General features: G+C 39.1%; 1 protein-coding gene across 1 annotated transcript in view; it reads left to right on the top strand.

Annotated features, from left to right (window-relative positions):
* Window positions 1-17,111, top strand: part of SLC6A11 (solute carrier family 6 member 11) — a 106,443-nt gene that overhangs the window by 52,444 nt on the left and 36,888 nt on the right. The gene's annotated exons all lie outside the window — the stretch shown is intronic.

The raw sequence follows: 17,111 nt of genomic DNA, 5'->3' as shown, positions 1-17,111 counted from the left end.
ATCAAGTAGGAATGAAGTATTCAAATCAGGAACTCTGTGTTGTTTCCAGAGTAGAGTTGAACATGGGAATACTGGAATAAGTGGATTTTTTTTTTTTTTTTATGTGACAGATGACAACAATAAAGCAGTTATGATATATAATGTGTCTGATATTGAAGAGGGAAAGTGACACAAGCTCTACAAAACCTGGCAGGTTGCAGACAGCATTTTACTTATCTGGTCTGGCAATGTGAAAGACATTACACAGTATTACTCCAAAGGCTATTAGAATATAAAATGGATTCTGAGATGAAGATAGAAAGTTTAGGAATATTTTTCAAAATGTATTTTTTTAATCTGCCTTTTGAAATCGTATTTTGTTGCAAAAGACAAAAGAGAGGACCCTTAAAGTTATTTTCTTGAAGTGTTTGATGACTGACTCATGTGAAATTAATTTTAAACAAGTAGTATTTTATACAGGAGGAAAAAAAGTTAGCGAGAAAAAGAATAATTTAAAATATTGAAAAATGTAGATGAAAATTTAATCATGTTGCCACCTTTGGACTTGACAATGTTTCCATCATTCTTTCAGCATAGATGGGAAGTGAAAGATGACTTGTGGCAGTGGTGTTAGAATGTCAGCCATGTGCTATAGATTTCCAACGGTTAGCTTGCTTGGAGGTGGCCTCAGTTCACCTGAAAATGGCATGGCCGCAGAGAAAAACAACAGGATTCTCTGGCACACTCCCAGTTGTTTTTTTGCAACATATAATAGACTCAGGCTGAAATAAATATAGCAACCCAGTCCAATTTCAAGTGAACCCCATGAGTCCCGATTTGTTTTAGCAGAGACAAGAAACTTGACTGCTGTATGCCTGTCTGAGAACATGGGTGGCACCTGTTTATTTTGCCCAGTTTTAACTAGTGTTTCACTCCACGGTGTGGTTCTGACGGCTGGAGTTACCCACTGCCTTAACAAGTGCTGGCCGAGTCCTCTCTTCTTGTACCACAGCGTGATTCCTCCACCTGCACGGTGTACTGGCCCAGTAGGAACAGGAAGCAGTCCTGCTGTTTCAGTGGGGATTCTTTCCCTTGTCCAGTGGTGTGTGAGCTGTCTGCTAACAGGATTTTGCCCTGCGTGTGGATTTTTCACATGCCACTAACACCCTTGCCTCTGTTTGTCATTGAGGGAGGGCATGCAGGCTTAAGCACCATGATTGTCAGCCTACAAGGGGGTTTTATATGCCTATTTACTATACTGTTCCCATTTGTAAAGAAACACATTGTTGCCATGACAATTTCCAAAGCACATCTTATTAGTCTAAGCAGTCTGTGGAGTACAAAGCACTTGAGACATGTGTGCGTGTGTCTGTTTGTCCCACACGTATAGCTCAGCTGATACTAGAATGTCTTTGGGAAGGCGTAATGGATTGCTTGAACAAGCCAATTTTCTTCTCCATTTCAATGAGCTTTAACTGACGTGTTGCCATACTTCAGCCTTAGTATTTTAGGCATCTTTTTGTAGGAAAGAAGCTGAAATAGAATGACCGTAATAGAGGCTGTGAACACTAATAGAAGTAATTTAACTGTAGTATGTGTGATGGAATGGTATTAGAAAATTATTTTTGTGCAGAAAAACTGTCATTTCATTAAAATGGAGATATTTGGAAAACCCAGTTCCATAAGCCTCTTCTCAATTCATTCTTAAGATAATTTTGCCAAGAAGCAAGTATAGAACAACTGAAGTAATCTTGACATTTGTGCTTCCAGTTTTCATCTTTACTCTTGTTTAATTGGATTTACTCCACAATATTAAAGCATAATGCATGTGTACTAGCAGAAGTTGTTTTCCTCTTCAGTTGGAGGTCAGTTTAAATAGTGTTCCAGGGAGACTACTGTGTCTGTATTAGGAGAGCAGTATTTGAACCACAGTGCCAACTATGTTTGCTGTGGATTAAATAAGTTTCTCTTCAAGGCTCACTTTAGTTTGAAGTTCTTGAATCTTTTGTCTTTGCGCAATTTGCATTCCATGGTTCATTATGATTTTCTAAGCAGCTATCCATCTGTCTTTTCAGTTCCTCTTAGCTTTCAAGTGCTGTGTTCTCTATTTCATTTTTATATTCTATCTTTTCAGCAGACTGAATCCACTTCATCTGAAAATGCCATCTTTTGTCCTGTGTATCTGTAGAGCTCATACCAATCGCTTTTCATTACAATAATGGAGTACTATATTTAAGCTTCAGAAATGCTTTGTTTCATCAACAGTAAGGTCTCTATAGCCTTCATGCTCAAATTGGTTTGATATATGTCCCTTTACACCAATCTTGGAAGATACAGGTGCTGTTTATAGCTCAAATATGAACAAAGTCTTTCCTGAGTTATAACTCTCACAAAGGGAGTATTTTACAAAGTTATTACGATTGTTGTTTTTTGTGTGCAAGTCTGACTCAGGATATGGTCCTTCTTGTCCCTCCCTCAACAGATTTAAGTCGCTTAATATGTCATTGTGCTTGTGTGTGGTACTCACTGCTCCTTTTGGGGGAAAACATTTGGTTCTTCATGATGGGATTTTCCAAACATTTGTGCATAGAAGAGGTTAAATCACTTGGGGACTAGCGGACGTACCAGTTTGATGGATCAATGATTAATATTATGGTCAATGATCTGGAACACACACACATGTAAATTTAAATCTTGCTGTAGCAGTGGATTTTTAGAATAAAGAGGAAAATCAAATTAAAGCCTTCCTGTTTATTGTGCACTTATATGCTAATAACTGGCTGAGTTACATTTTTTTTTTAATTAAAACTTATGTATTGTTTTAATGAAGATACTCATTATAGCATCTGTAGGGATGAACATGTCCACATAGTCAAAATTGCACTCTGCTTATAAAAAATCTTGAACAAGGTCAAGTAATCTGGGTTTTGCAGCTGAATTACACATGAGAATACTTTTCTATGTGGAAAGAATACAGGTCGTACTTAATCTCTGATAGACTGTCATGTGAATGTTAAGCATGACGAATGAATGACAGGGCAAATTAGATAAAAGTTACAGGAAAATCTGAGCCATCACAGTTGCAATTGATTTTAAATTTCTCTGATCTTTTATTTGTAGTGAGAAAGTGTTAAAATTTCAATAAAATTTCTGATGGCAGAAACAATTCTACAATTCACCTCTTGTAGCTCAGCTATGAGAGTTTAACTATTATGTAGCCATGACTGTGCAGAGCTTTCAGGTGTTTTCTGTGGGTGCTCTTGCAATGAGTCCTCCACTCAATTTGAAAATGGCTTCCAGAAGGACTTTTCCCATAAATTTCCCTGGCACTGGGATTTGGTTGACTGGCTTGTAACTCACTAGAGCTTCCTTCTTGCCCTTCTTGCCAGTAAGTACTAAAATATGGACATCAACGACCATCAACTTAACCCCCCAAAACCGCTAGTGTAAACTAGGTAAGTCTTGCAGTGCAAAGGTGACTCTTTTCCTTACATTGGCCTCTGTCTCAAATTTCTTTCTTTCTGCACTTTAATGTGTGGCACTGAGGCTAAGTTTTTTTCATGGTCTGTTTATAGAGAAAAATAACCTTTTGGTATGTTGGTTATCTGTTTTAAGGAAAACACTTTCTTTGGTGGAAAATCACCTAGAATGAATGCACTCCCCCCCCCCCGGGAAAATTGTAATTCTCATTACATGCTTCTTAATTTTAAGGTTGGTATGACCTTATTTGGCTAGTTATTCACACCTTCCTTATCATCATCGTAATATATTTGAGCGTATGTATCAAATTACACTTTTTAAAAAGCTGGTACTCACTAAAGCTGTAAACAGTTGCTATCCAGTTACGCTAATTATACTATGTGTATGTGGGAGAGACATTTGGGTATACTGTATAGGTGTGGAGTTGGTATCTTCTTAAATACTGTTCTGAAAACCCAAACTGGGAGGAAAGTATTTGAGAATTTTATCTTCCCTTAACTTTTTATTTCTAATGTTTAATAACTCAGAGTTGTTTTAGCAATGAGAGCTGCAGCAGTAATGCCACTCTTGTTCTTTCCCCAAAACTGTTGTCTTAGCAGAGAAGAAATAACCCAGATTGATTCAAATTTTAGTACATTCAGCCCTGGAAGCAGCAACTATCACAATTGTATTGCCACCTAGAGGCTGAATGAAATTTATGTTTTAAAAAGGAGCAGAAAAAAAAAATTCTCTCCTAACTTTGAAAGTGGAGGAAAGTTGCATTTAAACAGAAGTGTTAGGGCTCTGTTTTCTTAAAAAAACAAACAAACAAACAAACAGGTAGAAGAAATTGTGATTTCGTTTCATGCTCAGAAAATCAAGGGAACTGTATGGATTCCTGACTAGTGGGTTTTAGACCTGTACTGTATCTAAGCACACTGATCCTTAAAATCAAAACCGAGGAATTTTCATATATTGGCAATGAAATGATACCGAATTGGCAGAGATTTGTTTTTTTAATGTTTTTATTTGTTTGGAACGTGACAAGTCAGAAACTTGCAGTCTAATGAGAAACTTCCTTCCCAGGGTGCGTGGAATACTGGATGGTAAGCCTAGTTTTTTAAGCATAGTACTTGGAGAAGGAGGTCAGAGGCAGGTCACAGGTCGTAAATCTTACCAGCCTTTTAGTGCCGCTAAGTCTAGTAATACCTTCAGCAATTTTCTGCAATTTTTAACCATTATAGAGATCATGCAGCTATTTAAAAAAAAAAAAACCAAACAGACAATTAACTGGGGAAAAAATAGTAGTAAGAGGAGGAAGATGTCCAGTTCCCACCCACACTCATGTAGTTCTGTTAACAGCTATGGAATTCACGCTTCTACTGATTTCTTCCCGTTCTCTGTATTGTTTGCTTCATCAGGTATTCAGTTTCTGAACCAGGCAGCTGTGATGCACACACACGTGAGTTGCAGTAAATTTAAAAAAGAGTGAAACGCCAGAAATTTGTACAAGGGGCATAGGTATGAAAATCCTTAGCTGAATTTACTATCTGTGTAACTCAACTCCCACTTTACACACGTATCTTTGAACAAGTGAGGCACTCATGTTGCTGTTAAGCAGTAATCCCCTACCCAAACTCTTTTAAAATTTAAACTTGAAAAATTATTACTTCTTCTCAAAGTCTGCAGTTCACACCATCATTACAAGTTACTGAGATTTGAAATTGTAAGGTACGATGTTTAGAAACCTTTTGCCCTACAATGCAGTTTATGATCTCCACATTGAGGAACTATTTCATTTTGCTATGTACTACAGCTTTTGCATTACGAATTGTTTACGTGGTTTTAAAGAATAGGAAGACCAACAAATTGCTGTAATGCAGTGTTCTTGATGAAAGGGCAGGGATGTTTTAACAAAGCCATAAATTATTCCTGGGACAGATGCTATTCCCACTTTGCCCAAAGAAAGATTGAAAGCAGCCCTGGGACCACATTTCATTTTCCCTGCTCCAAGGAACATCCATACTGCACTCTCACAGTGAATCTGCACTGAGTGTTTGGGCACATACATTTCACAAGCCATGGGCTGGACATTCAGGGTCTTCTCTGACCAAAAATTACTCTCTGCAATGATGGAACAGCTTAGTATTTGTTCACTGCACAGGTCGTTACATTGTGCAAAGGTTTCGGGTATATTTACCTGTGCTGTGGGAAAGGCACAATCCGATTGAATACATCATTGCTGAGACGTTGGTGTATATGAGTGAACATGACATTCCTTTTTATGCCTCAATATGCAACTCTGTTTGTTTTTTTTTCACTAGCGTAATATTGTGACTTAATTTTTATGTAGCAAATGTGGTTTCAGAAGTCCAGTTATTGCTTGGAAGAGTTATTTCAAGTCCTGAACAAATAGTTTGCTACCTCCTCTTGTGTTTCTTGCTATTGCTACACAAGCAACAGCAAGCTGAGCAGGCAACAGCAGATTTTGGCATTTAGAGGAGATTGCGGAAAGAATGGGGTCATTTTGTCATTTCCCTGGGGCTTCTAAGCCACACGAAATCTCTACCAGCTATCCCTGAAACCCTTAGCAACCTTGGCAATGGAGAGACATCATCTGAGCTTCAGGGAAAGTGTCATTGTACTTTGATATTAGGCTTTATGGCTGGTGTGAGAGGCCACTGGAGGGAGACAGGATCCACATGGTAGCTCGGTGCACCGGCAAAACAGGGAGAGAGTTTTTCACTGTTTACCATAGTGGCACCTGAAAAGAAGTGCTAGATAAACTTGAAGAGCATTTTGTGTATAAATTAGTTAACATTCTCAGGAACACTTTAGGAATTGTGAATACTGTCTCAATTACTCCAGCCTGTCGGCTGCTCTAGAAGTCAAGTCTCCCTGCAAAAGAAAAGATCTTGTTAAAAATTCATTTATTTCAGATGAAATTAAACATTGGTACAAAAAAATACTAAGTGATATATGGATGTTAATGAGGGAATAACGATAAGGTGCCTCGTGCACAGTGAGGATAGTCAGTAAGTGAAGCAAATAAATATCCCACACAATTTCTGGGATAGTCACAAGTAGATATATGATGCCATATAAATAGAGGCACCGGAAATATATAGTTATTTTAAGAATTGCTAACAGGATTCTTGTTAATCCTGTTATTCCAGAGGAATGAGCAAAAAAATAATAAAAGATTACTACACTACTGGAATGATCTGCAGCTTGCAGAAAAACTGTTACTTACTGTTTAAAAAATTGCGTGCTCCTAAAGATTATTCTTTGGAGACCTATATAAAAAAATGTTTTCTAATTCCCCAGACATTTCTCAGACTTTTTATCTCCATCCTAGAACTGGAATAGCAGTTGAAATCTCAAAACAATCCAACAAAACCAAGGCTGGGCAAACGTTTACCTGCGGAAAAGTAGTAATGGCTGAAGTGTATTGTGTACATCTGGGAACTACCGTGCTGTAGGGGCTGGCTGTGAGCCTGGAACAGTCTCTGCCTACAGATTGCACCGTAAATGGAGTTGGGTGCGGATGCATTTTCCCCTTCAGAAGTAGCTTAAAGGAGACTGGTACTGAAGTTCTTCCCTGAAAGTATTCTCTGAAGTAACAGAAATACAAAATGAGGAAGAGGCAGAAAGGATCAGATGAGGCGCCCTCCTTCAGCACAGCGTAAGCTGGGGACTGCGCTGAGCTGTGGGCTATGTGGGCATCTTACAACTACATGCACCTTACTGCTGCTCTTCCCTTCTCCTACCATGCTTTTTGGATCCACTAGCATATAGTTTGCATGACACTTGTGCATACATATGTGATTTACTTGCAAGGGCAACATGGGAAAGGAAGGAAAAAGTGATAGAAGCATGAGAAGGAAGGTGGGAGGTGACTGATGGCGGTTGCTGGCGCGCTGCCCTAATGTATGTGGGAAAACAAGCTGCCTCTCCCATCAGGAACTGTCACCAGCTGCCAGGCAGCTCAAAGCAAGGACCCAGGTCCAGAAGAGCAAACTGGGAAGATGGGGAGGTGTGTGTTGGCAGCTGTGACTTTCTGATGCTTTCTACTCTGAATGTCTGTGCTAAATCATTGTCTTTTCCTTCCTTATGGATAAAGTAGCTCCATTGTATTAGTATAGTTTTTGTTAAAACTGTTGAAGCTGGATTGATTGATTGACAACCTAGCATAGCATAATTGTTTCTTCCTTATGCTTTATCAAATGTTTACATGCACACACAGACATAAATACATACTAAAGCTATACCATCAACATTGCCCATGAAGACAAATGACAGGATGTGGTAGTCAACATGTTTTCTTAACTTTTTCTGCTGTGGCGCATTACATGACTTGGGGATACAGTTCATATTACTTTCTCTGAAATAAGAGTCTTTTAAGAAATAAATTTATTCCTGTGTGAATGTCATATTCCAGAAAATTTTGTAATACAGGCATTCCTGCAAAGGTCATTAATATTTTTAAAGATATCTTCCTCAACTGTGTTCACAGTCTTAGGTTTCCATATGTTAACATTTTCCCATATGGATGTTTACAGACAGCTACTTTAAACACTGAGGCTCAAATAGACTGAGCATTCTGTGACCATTTGCACAGAATCCTGGCTGCAAGATTATCTTTTTATGCCATCAGACAACAGAGGCAATAACGTATTTTGTCGCACCAGTGCCAACCAAACACTACTACTTCAATTTAGGACTGTAAATAAGGATAAGGAAAGACAGCATATGACTGGCACAAAGAGAGAGGCAATAAAATGCATTGAGTAAATCTGTTACAAACTTGGCAGGAAATCATCAGATGTTGATGTAGTTTGGGACACGGGTTCACCGATCTTTCATTTGTTTGTTTATTGTCAACCCATGTGAACTTTTTAGAGAACATTTGCTTCAAGAAAGCGCAGATGAATTGTAAAGATCTGGAGGCAGAATCTGGTTCCTGGTGATATTGAACTTAAGTTCTGCATTGGCATATTGAAATTTTAGCAGAAAAAAAAAAAAACATTTCACGCAGACCAGAACTTTAAAAAATATTCTCATTTTAAAAAGGTGTTTTCCTCTATTCTTTTTACTATTACATTCTGAAAAAAAAAAAATAATCTTGTTTAGGTATTAAAAATCAAATGCTTAATTTAAAAATAGGGAAATAACATTTGACTTCTCCAAATAACCTTTCATTTTTTGACCAAATGATTTTCCTGTCTGACACAAATTTACAAATAATGTAAATTGAACTGAATCTCCATTCTTCTGCAAAATTAAGCATTTGATCAACAGCAATACTTTCAGTACCCTCCTTAGTGTCAAGAAGTCCAGGTCCTGAATACAATTCCTAAATAGAGTTTTATTATTCCAGTGTTTTTTTTATCTTTAACTTGGTTTTACTTTAAGTTTCTGCCAGCTCTGTGGCATAAATGAAAGGTTTTCCGTTGCCCAGCTCTCTTTAAAAAGGGCTAGGCTCACAGCAGAATTTTAGTGAACGCTGAGTGGCTTGTTTACTAAAATTTGCCAGTTTGGTGTACAGTTCCTGTCACTCTGAAAACAACTCATGCTTTTAAAATACTCTAAATCCTTCTGTGTAAAACAATAAAACAACATGGTGACTCTGAGGGATGTTCACAAAAAGGTATAGTGAAAGCTGGTACTTTCCCAGCCTGGAGGTCTAAATGAACTTGTTTATTCATCCATGAAGGTGAGCAAAACATAGGTGGAAAATGATTGCAGCAGTTAAAGTACTGAAAAAGATATAGTTGGGGCACTAGCCTTCAGTGAGTTACTGTCTTGTGGAACAAGGCAGAAAGTGTGGCACATGATTAGGGATTACAAACCAAAATGATCTGTTCTGTATCTTGATCTTCACAACAAAGTAGGTAAGGTGGTCCAGGGTGGTCATATTTAACATGATATGTGTAACTGGCATGTGTAAGGAAGGTTCTGAATTCACAGATGGCTGCCTTTTTCATCAGTGGAGAGGGAAAGGTGTCTTGGAAGTGTCGTTCAGTCACCCACCATTTGCATCAGTCCTATTAATTTCCTTTTGCACTACTTCTGTAGAGCACTTGGAATGACCACAGTCTTACAGCCAGAGCAGAGGCAGGTACCTCAGGTTGAGTGAATGAGGGAGAGGCTAAATAACATAGGGACTAATTTACACTCCTGGATGTTTTGAGACTGACTAGGCAATGATTTTCAGTACTGGTATATCACTGATAACTGTATTTTTTTTTATTTCCATAACACCACTTGCCTGCAGATTTTAAGTAGTTTAGGTAATATGGTAGTCACTGACTAAAAGGTGATTTGCATAGCCACTGACTGTTAGTTGTTAAAGAACCCAGCCTGTCAAACAAAACTCCAAATAATAAAACATTAATATTGTGCTCTCTTTAGGTCCAAGAAAGGTGGTTGGTTTGTTTGTAATACACTGGCTTGAGTTTTTACTTTAGCTGCATTGTCATACAGGTGCAAGTAGAAGTAAGAACTGAGTGTGCATTACCAAAATACAGAGTTGAAGAATGCAAGACTAAATGAGTTGACAGCAAGTGGGAAAGGGGAAGGAAGAACCAAAAATGCAGTCTCTTTTTATCTTCTTTTTACCCTATTGTACTGAGTACTGTAGATTGAAAGTATCAGACAGGAGCAAATCTTCCTTTGAAGGAGGAGGAACATGCAAGAACTTATTCTGAGGGATGGACACAGCATCAAAGATGTTTGTGGGTTGGAATGACCTATACATCACTCCATGGTCCTGGCTAGGTATGAGGAAAAACACCTACCAGCACATCAGTTCTTTGAACACTTCAGACAAGCATTTAAAATAAGCCTAGGATATCAACAGTACAATGTTTGTTTCCCAAATTAACTTCTTCAAGACGAATCCATCACAGGGAAGAGATGACAAGCTTATGCCTGAAGAGCTAAAACAAATTTGCTTTATTCCTTTGCCTCTTCGCTTCCCCCCTTGCATTTATTATGAAAATCATCCAAGGAACTCGTTCTGATGTTTGTATCTGTTGAGCCCCTTTTGGAGCTGGGTGGTGTTAGTAGCTTCTTAGCTAGTGATGTGCGCTTCTTTAAACTGCTAGCTGGAGTCTCAGTGACTGGTAACTGAGGACAACCAGAAAACCCAAAATGCCCCTTCAAAGAAAAAATAATTTCTTGAGATCTGAGATTGATTGGATAAGTTGTTGCTGTAAGCTTCTAAGAGGAATCTCAGAGATTCTTGGCAACTAACCCTGGGTAGGTGCCAGGCTCTTTGTCTGGTTCCAAGCAAATTCCAGCTACCATTCACCAGTAATTAACTGAGAGACGTGGTCAGACGGTACACGTCAAGTTATCATCTTTGCATCAATACAATGGTGTCCTTCCCGTTGCAGATCTACGGCCATGCTCATACACCTACAGAATCAGATTTGTCCCAGCCCACAGAACAAGTCAGTGGCTGGCCTACCCACCCTTACATACCAGCCTGAATCCCCCCCAGGAGTCTTGGCCACACACCCTTGACAGTGTGTGCTGGTTATTGCAGGGACTGCAAGACATCCCACCTCTAGATGCCCATTGCATTTGGGGCTGGAAGCTTCTGACTTGCATCAGGTTAAGGGTGTGGGGAGAGATGGAATTAAAGCTTTAGTTATTCTATAATTCTATAAAATACCCAAGTTGACAACTATCACTTGCTCAGTACTTAATCCATTAAGTTCAATGAGGAAGAGGGTACAGGACATAGAAGCAGAGTTTCTGTTCATGAATACAGAGTCTTTGAGACTCCAGTGAATAAGTGCATATGGTTTCATGGTATACACTCACTGAGGAGGTAACTGTAATGCTCAGTATTCTGAAAAAAATTTACTCCTGGGCAGCACTGCCACAGATATTTCTGAAGGTTTAGCTGTCAGGTAACCTTAACGGATTCTTTCTTTTGCTTCCTAGAATTGCCGTTCTGTTTTGCCTGAGAAAGATAAGCAATAAGTAACCTTTTGTTTCAACTCATTTAGATTTGCTGTACACAGTGGGGGCACATCCATTCAGCCTTAATTGTTGCTTAAAGATGTTTATCAGTTTTTCTTTTCTAATGTACTTCCTTGGGCTCTCGTGCAGGCAGTTCTGTGTATCCTTGACTCATCCCTGTTACTTCACTTCTACATTGAAATACCCAGATAAAAATATTTGTTTGTGGTTTGAACGCGATTATACAAAATGGCAGAAAATAGAGCACCAAACGCCAAAGCTGCACCAAAGGCAAGGGCCAAGATGCTCTGGCCCTGAGAGTTTGGCAGAGAACTCCTGGGGCAGAGTGATACGGTTTAAAGCCCGTTGGTTACCGATGACCCACAGCCAGAAGGTACACGGCAGGGTACGGGAGGTGGTGGGACTCCCAGGCTCCCTGTGCAGGCGGTGGAAAGAGGGTCACCTTTGGAGACCCTTTCCATTGCATTGTGCTCAAGTCACTTGAACACATAACATTATATAACCTTTGGATACAGATTAACTAGAATAAAATTGGAACTTATTGTTTTGGTAAATGTTTGCTGTCCTCTGAGCATCTGGTTTTGGTGACAATTAAAGGAGGACAGCGGGCTACCTTTGCACTGGTTGCTGATTGAATGTAGCCATACTTTTGTTACATATTTATATCCAAATTTGTATCCTCTGTACATATGTAGCTAAAGTGAAAAAATGTGTTTGTCCTGCTGTAGTAGTTTCAATCCTTTCTGTTCTAATTGTCTTAAGCCATATTAAACAGAAAATGACAGTTCTTAGAAGAGGTTTTCAGAGGTTTTACTAAAAGTGATTAATGCTCTAGATTAACTGGATGGCTTTTCTTTATTTTCTGGGTTGATTTTTGCTGAGTTAGGATGGGATTATCCACATCCATAGCTTTGTTGAAAGCTAACTAAAATGTGATTAAATTATCATAAAATTACATACTTTCCCATCTGTCATCTTAGGTTGTTGACCTATATTGTCATACCAATAGCTGAAGGAGTATGTTGCACGAGACTTCAGTTCTCTGTTTTGAGAATACTATCTTAAAAAGATAATTAACTTTTAATTGTCTTTATTATTTATTCTGCCTAGGCATTCAGGTTTTATTATGCTTGTGAAGGACAATATTTAGATTATTATCTAGACAGTGTGAAATCAATGCTGTTTTCAATGAAGCATTTATTTATGCAACAGAATGATAGGTAATAAATTGCACCTTGGAACCTTTAATTGGTTTATTAAATACTGAATTTGGTTGAGGGATTTTCTAGAGACATTCCTGTTAAACTTTAAAAAACATTTTTCACTTTTCCTTTTGATCTTTAGGCAATAAATGTTTGTTGTTTTTGTTTTAAATAAATAGACTATAGTAGAGGTGCTTAGTGGATATTAGCTGGAAGCTGGACCACAATTTTGGTGGTATTTTAGACAATCAGATAGTTAAGAGTAGCAATTCAGAGAACCATATTGTATTTGTAATGCTCCTTAGAAGACTGATCTGCTCATTAAATAGCATGGTAGCTTTATAGGGCAGTATATAGCCAACAGTCACTGGTGGGGTTTTTGTAAAAAAGGAAAAAGAAAAAAAAGGCATAAAAAGCTTTTACACACTGTCAGACTGAAACTGGAGCACAGGCCTCCTGGTTCTGCAGCCAGGGCACCGTTCCCTGTTTGTGTGGCAGTCAGCCAGTAACTCAGGAGGTCCTACTGGAACCTGGCCTTGGATTTGGCAAAAGTCTATAAAAATGGAGATGTAATGGGTTTAGAAAAATACAAAAGCATGTGCTGTTTCACACAATGAATGACTAAATGGTGGAACTCACTGCTAGAGGATGTGGGAGGCTGAACGTTTGAATTAATTCAATTAATTACGGATAGGTCAATTGTGAACTGTTAAACACAAGAGTCCGTGTATAACCTGTGGTTCCAGATTGTTTCTGCTGGAGAATTTCTGTCCAGCTTCTACTGGCAATTTCCCTGTCCTGGGATGTCCACCCTGCAGGTGCAGGCTCCTGTGTTCCTACTATAAAAGAAGATGAAGTTTGTGCCAGCTAGTCAGAGCGTGCTTATTTGGATAGAAAATAACACATTGGTGGCTGACGGCTACAGATTCGTAGTTTAACTGATATCTTTGATACTTTGATACTTTGATAGCAATCATTCATCATTTTCATTATCCTATGCATGGATTGGTGGGCGAAGTTGTGCCAGAAGTTGTATAGGCGTGGAAGCATCATGCTTCTTGTTTTGGTACTGGTATTATCAGGTGAGACATCAAGAGAACTATAGAAATGACTGCGAGAAAACCACTAGACGATGTTAGTCAGTGGAATAGACAGCTCAAGATGATAATTTCTTCTGCAGAACAGGGAGCATTATCGTAAGTATCAAACAATGTTATTTTCTTGATAGTATATAAGATAATGCTTTACATAAAAACTTACCTAGAACAAAGATCATGTAGCCCAGCATGCTGTTTCCACCAGTGGACCTAAGAGGGTTCCTGGGGGAATATGTGATACTTGTCCCTTGAACTCTTTGGACAGCCAGGTGTTTTCAGCTCAGGTGATTTTCTAATGCCTAGAACACAAGAAGGCTTTCAGTGTCCCCAGCATTTCTTGGCAACAAGTTCCACAGGTCTGCTAGTCGTATCAGGAAGAGCTTACCTTCTTTCACTCTTTTTGAACTGGAGTTCTAGAAAATTCATCTGATGATTCAAAAGTTCTTGCACTGGAAGTAAGAGTGAACGAAGCATCCCTGCTCTTACTTGTCTTCTCATTCATGACTTGTTAAACTGCACTGATATGCCACCTCAGTTGAAAAAGTCCTAGTCCACTCAATCTGTTTGCATACATAATCAGAGTACAGCTGAGGCTGGTGTGTGTATATATATATATATACACACACCTTTGGAGATCTTCTAGTCTAACCTCCCTTCCTAGAGCAGGTTTGACCAGAACAGGTTGCTCGCGACCATAAAATCATAGAACCATTTAGGTTGCAAGAGACCTTTAAGATCATGGAGTCCAACCACAAACCTAACACTGTCAAGTCCACCAAAGATCATGTCCAGTTGGGTTCTGAGTACCTCCAAGGATGGTGACTCCACAAGCTCTCTGTGGGCAACCTGTTCCAGTATTTGACCACTCCCACAATAAAAGTTTTTTCTTGTGTTTAAATGCGATTTCCTAATTTCCAGGTTTTGCCCGTTGCCTCTTGTCCTTCTGTCAGGCACCACTGAAAAGACACCGGTTCCCTCTTCTTTATTCCCTCCCATCAAATATTGATAGACATTGTTACAATCCCCCAAGTCTTCTCCCAACTGAACAGTCCCAGCTCTCCCAACCTCTCCTCACGTGTTAGGTGCAACAGTCCCTTAATCCTAGTTGTAGCCCTTCACCAGACTCGCTCCAGTAAGTCTGTGTCTCTCAAGAACTGGGACCCTAGCACTGAACGCAGCAATCTAGACAGGCCTCAACGGTTCTTGGCAGAGAAAAAGAATCACCAGCCTTCCTCAGTGTGCTGCTAACACTCTTCCTCATGCTTAGCCCGGGATGCTGTTGGTCGCCTTTGCCTCAAGGACACTGTTCCCTAGCCTGCATTTATGCATGGGGTTGCTCATACCGTAAAACACAAAGCTATTTTTGGTTACTTGTTTCATCTTTCTCTAAGCCCTTTCAAATTCTATTGTAACTTTTTTGTGTGAGGAGACCACAGTAAGAAGTGAATAGAGTATTCAAGATGTGGATAAATGACGGATTTAATCAGTGTTATAATGCAGTTCTCTTCCTTAGTATTCCTTATATTTATTCCTTAATAATGTCTAGCACTTAATTTGCTTTCTTGACCACTACTGAGTACTGTTGAAACTATCTAACATAACTACAAAATGATGCTTCCAAATCAAAATTTTCAGGTAAGAGTGCATCATTTCATAGATCAAATCAGAGTTGCTTTTTCTTGTATATATTACCTGAAATGCAATTGAAATTTTTGTGCCATTTTAAAAAAAAATATGTTTCAGTCACTCCAGCTCATAAGATCCATCATCCCAATTAGATGTCATTCCTGCTAGTCTGTTTAGCTTGGTGTCACTTCTTTTTTAACAATCATCTTTGCTGGTCTGATTAACTTTGTGTCATCCCTTTTTTCTCAGTGACTTGTGAAAAAACTGAACAGCAGAGGTGCAGGTCATTGTAGTATTCCTTTGGTGGCCTTCCTCTGCTGTAAAAGATTTTCCTTTACTCTTATTTGGCATTTCCCATCTTCTCACCAGTTATTTTTCCAGCAATTAGTTTCTTTCTTAAACCTCAGATGCTTAGTTTCCTAAAGAGCTTTTGGTGACAGATTTTTCCAAAATGCTTTTGAAAATCAAATAGGTTTATATCACCTTAAATCACATGGTTGCTGACCACTTCCAAAAAATTTAAGAGCAATAATCTCTCTTGGTGTTTATCTTTTCTTCAATTTCTAAGCTTTACCAGCAGCTTCTGTCATGTCTCCAACGCCAAGTATAGGAGGAACAGAAGGAGCAGAGGGAACAGGCTCTGGAAATAGAGATGCATTCTGTGCTGGTAATGCTACAGACACTTGATTGGTTTCTTAATTTTTGAAGTGCAGCTGCCAGTGGCACAATTCCAGCAGCTGGGCCAGAATCCAATGTTGAGGTGCCTACCCGCGGCATTTTGCCAGTTTAGTTCAGAAGGGGAAATATATTCTTCACCTCTGGGCAAGTCAAGACTGCAGACTTCTGCTTCATTTGCCTTTGGGCTTTTCTGCTTTTGGCAGTGGCTGGAGAAAGGCGATGCTGTGGGTAGGAAGCTATGCTCTTATGACAGCTACTCTCTGCTTTCCATGAAGAGTCAATGGAGACAGATCATTTTCTTACAATCACCTGCTGACTGCAGTCAGTGAGATGAGGTTGTATGAGTAGACAGCCGTAAAAAAGATTACTGAGACTCAGTGCCATCTTCCCCAACACGGCTGGAGTAAGGCAGTAATGTAATCTGATCTAATCTGAGAAAGCGAATCAAATGTTTAGTATATTGATTGCCCTAAACAGCCTCTAATGCTGGTGCTGGTACTGTACAAAATGCAATAACAAGAAAAACTGTGTAAATACTGAAGAGCACATTTTAAGGGAGCTGCTTCTACTCTGTCTGCTCTATCCCTGTACTGACAGTGCCTGTCGATCTCTGCACACCCTGCTCTACGGAAGAAAGTAGAGTTGTTAGATATCATTGCAGAATGCAATCTGAGAAAAAATTATAGTATTGGTACACAGAGCTAAATCACTTCAGTATATCCCTTGACACAAACCCTCCAGTCAAAGGCAGTTCTTTTTATCAGGAGTTAATGAGAACTTTGTGCGAGTACGCAAAGACAGAATAAAGACCATGGGTATGCATTATCTACTAAATCTTGATCTCTCAGATCTGTGAAACAACAGTGTTTTCAGAATGACTCGACCAGATAGTGCAGTGACCTAAACAGGGAACAACTTTGTCTTTGCAACAGTGTATGCAAGGGTAGAATCTCTGCATATGCTTATTTTACCATATTTACTACAGTTGTCCTAATACCTAAATGCCACCCTTAAGGATCCTTCTGCAAGAGATTGGCAGTCATGAAAATCTTTTGTGTCATGGAAGGGATTTCTG

Source organism: Falco naumanni, chromosome 4, assembly GCF_017639655.2.
Source record: "Falco naumanni isolate bFalNau1 chromosome 4, bFalNau1.pat, whole genome shotgun sequence".
Classification (NCBI taxonomy): domain Eukaryota; kingdom Metazoa; phylum Chordata; class Aves; order Falconiformes; family Falconidae; genus Falco; species Falco naumanni.
Note: the sequence above shows the minus strand (reverse complement) of the source record. Positions and strands in the feature narration are given on the sequence as shown.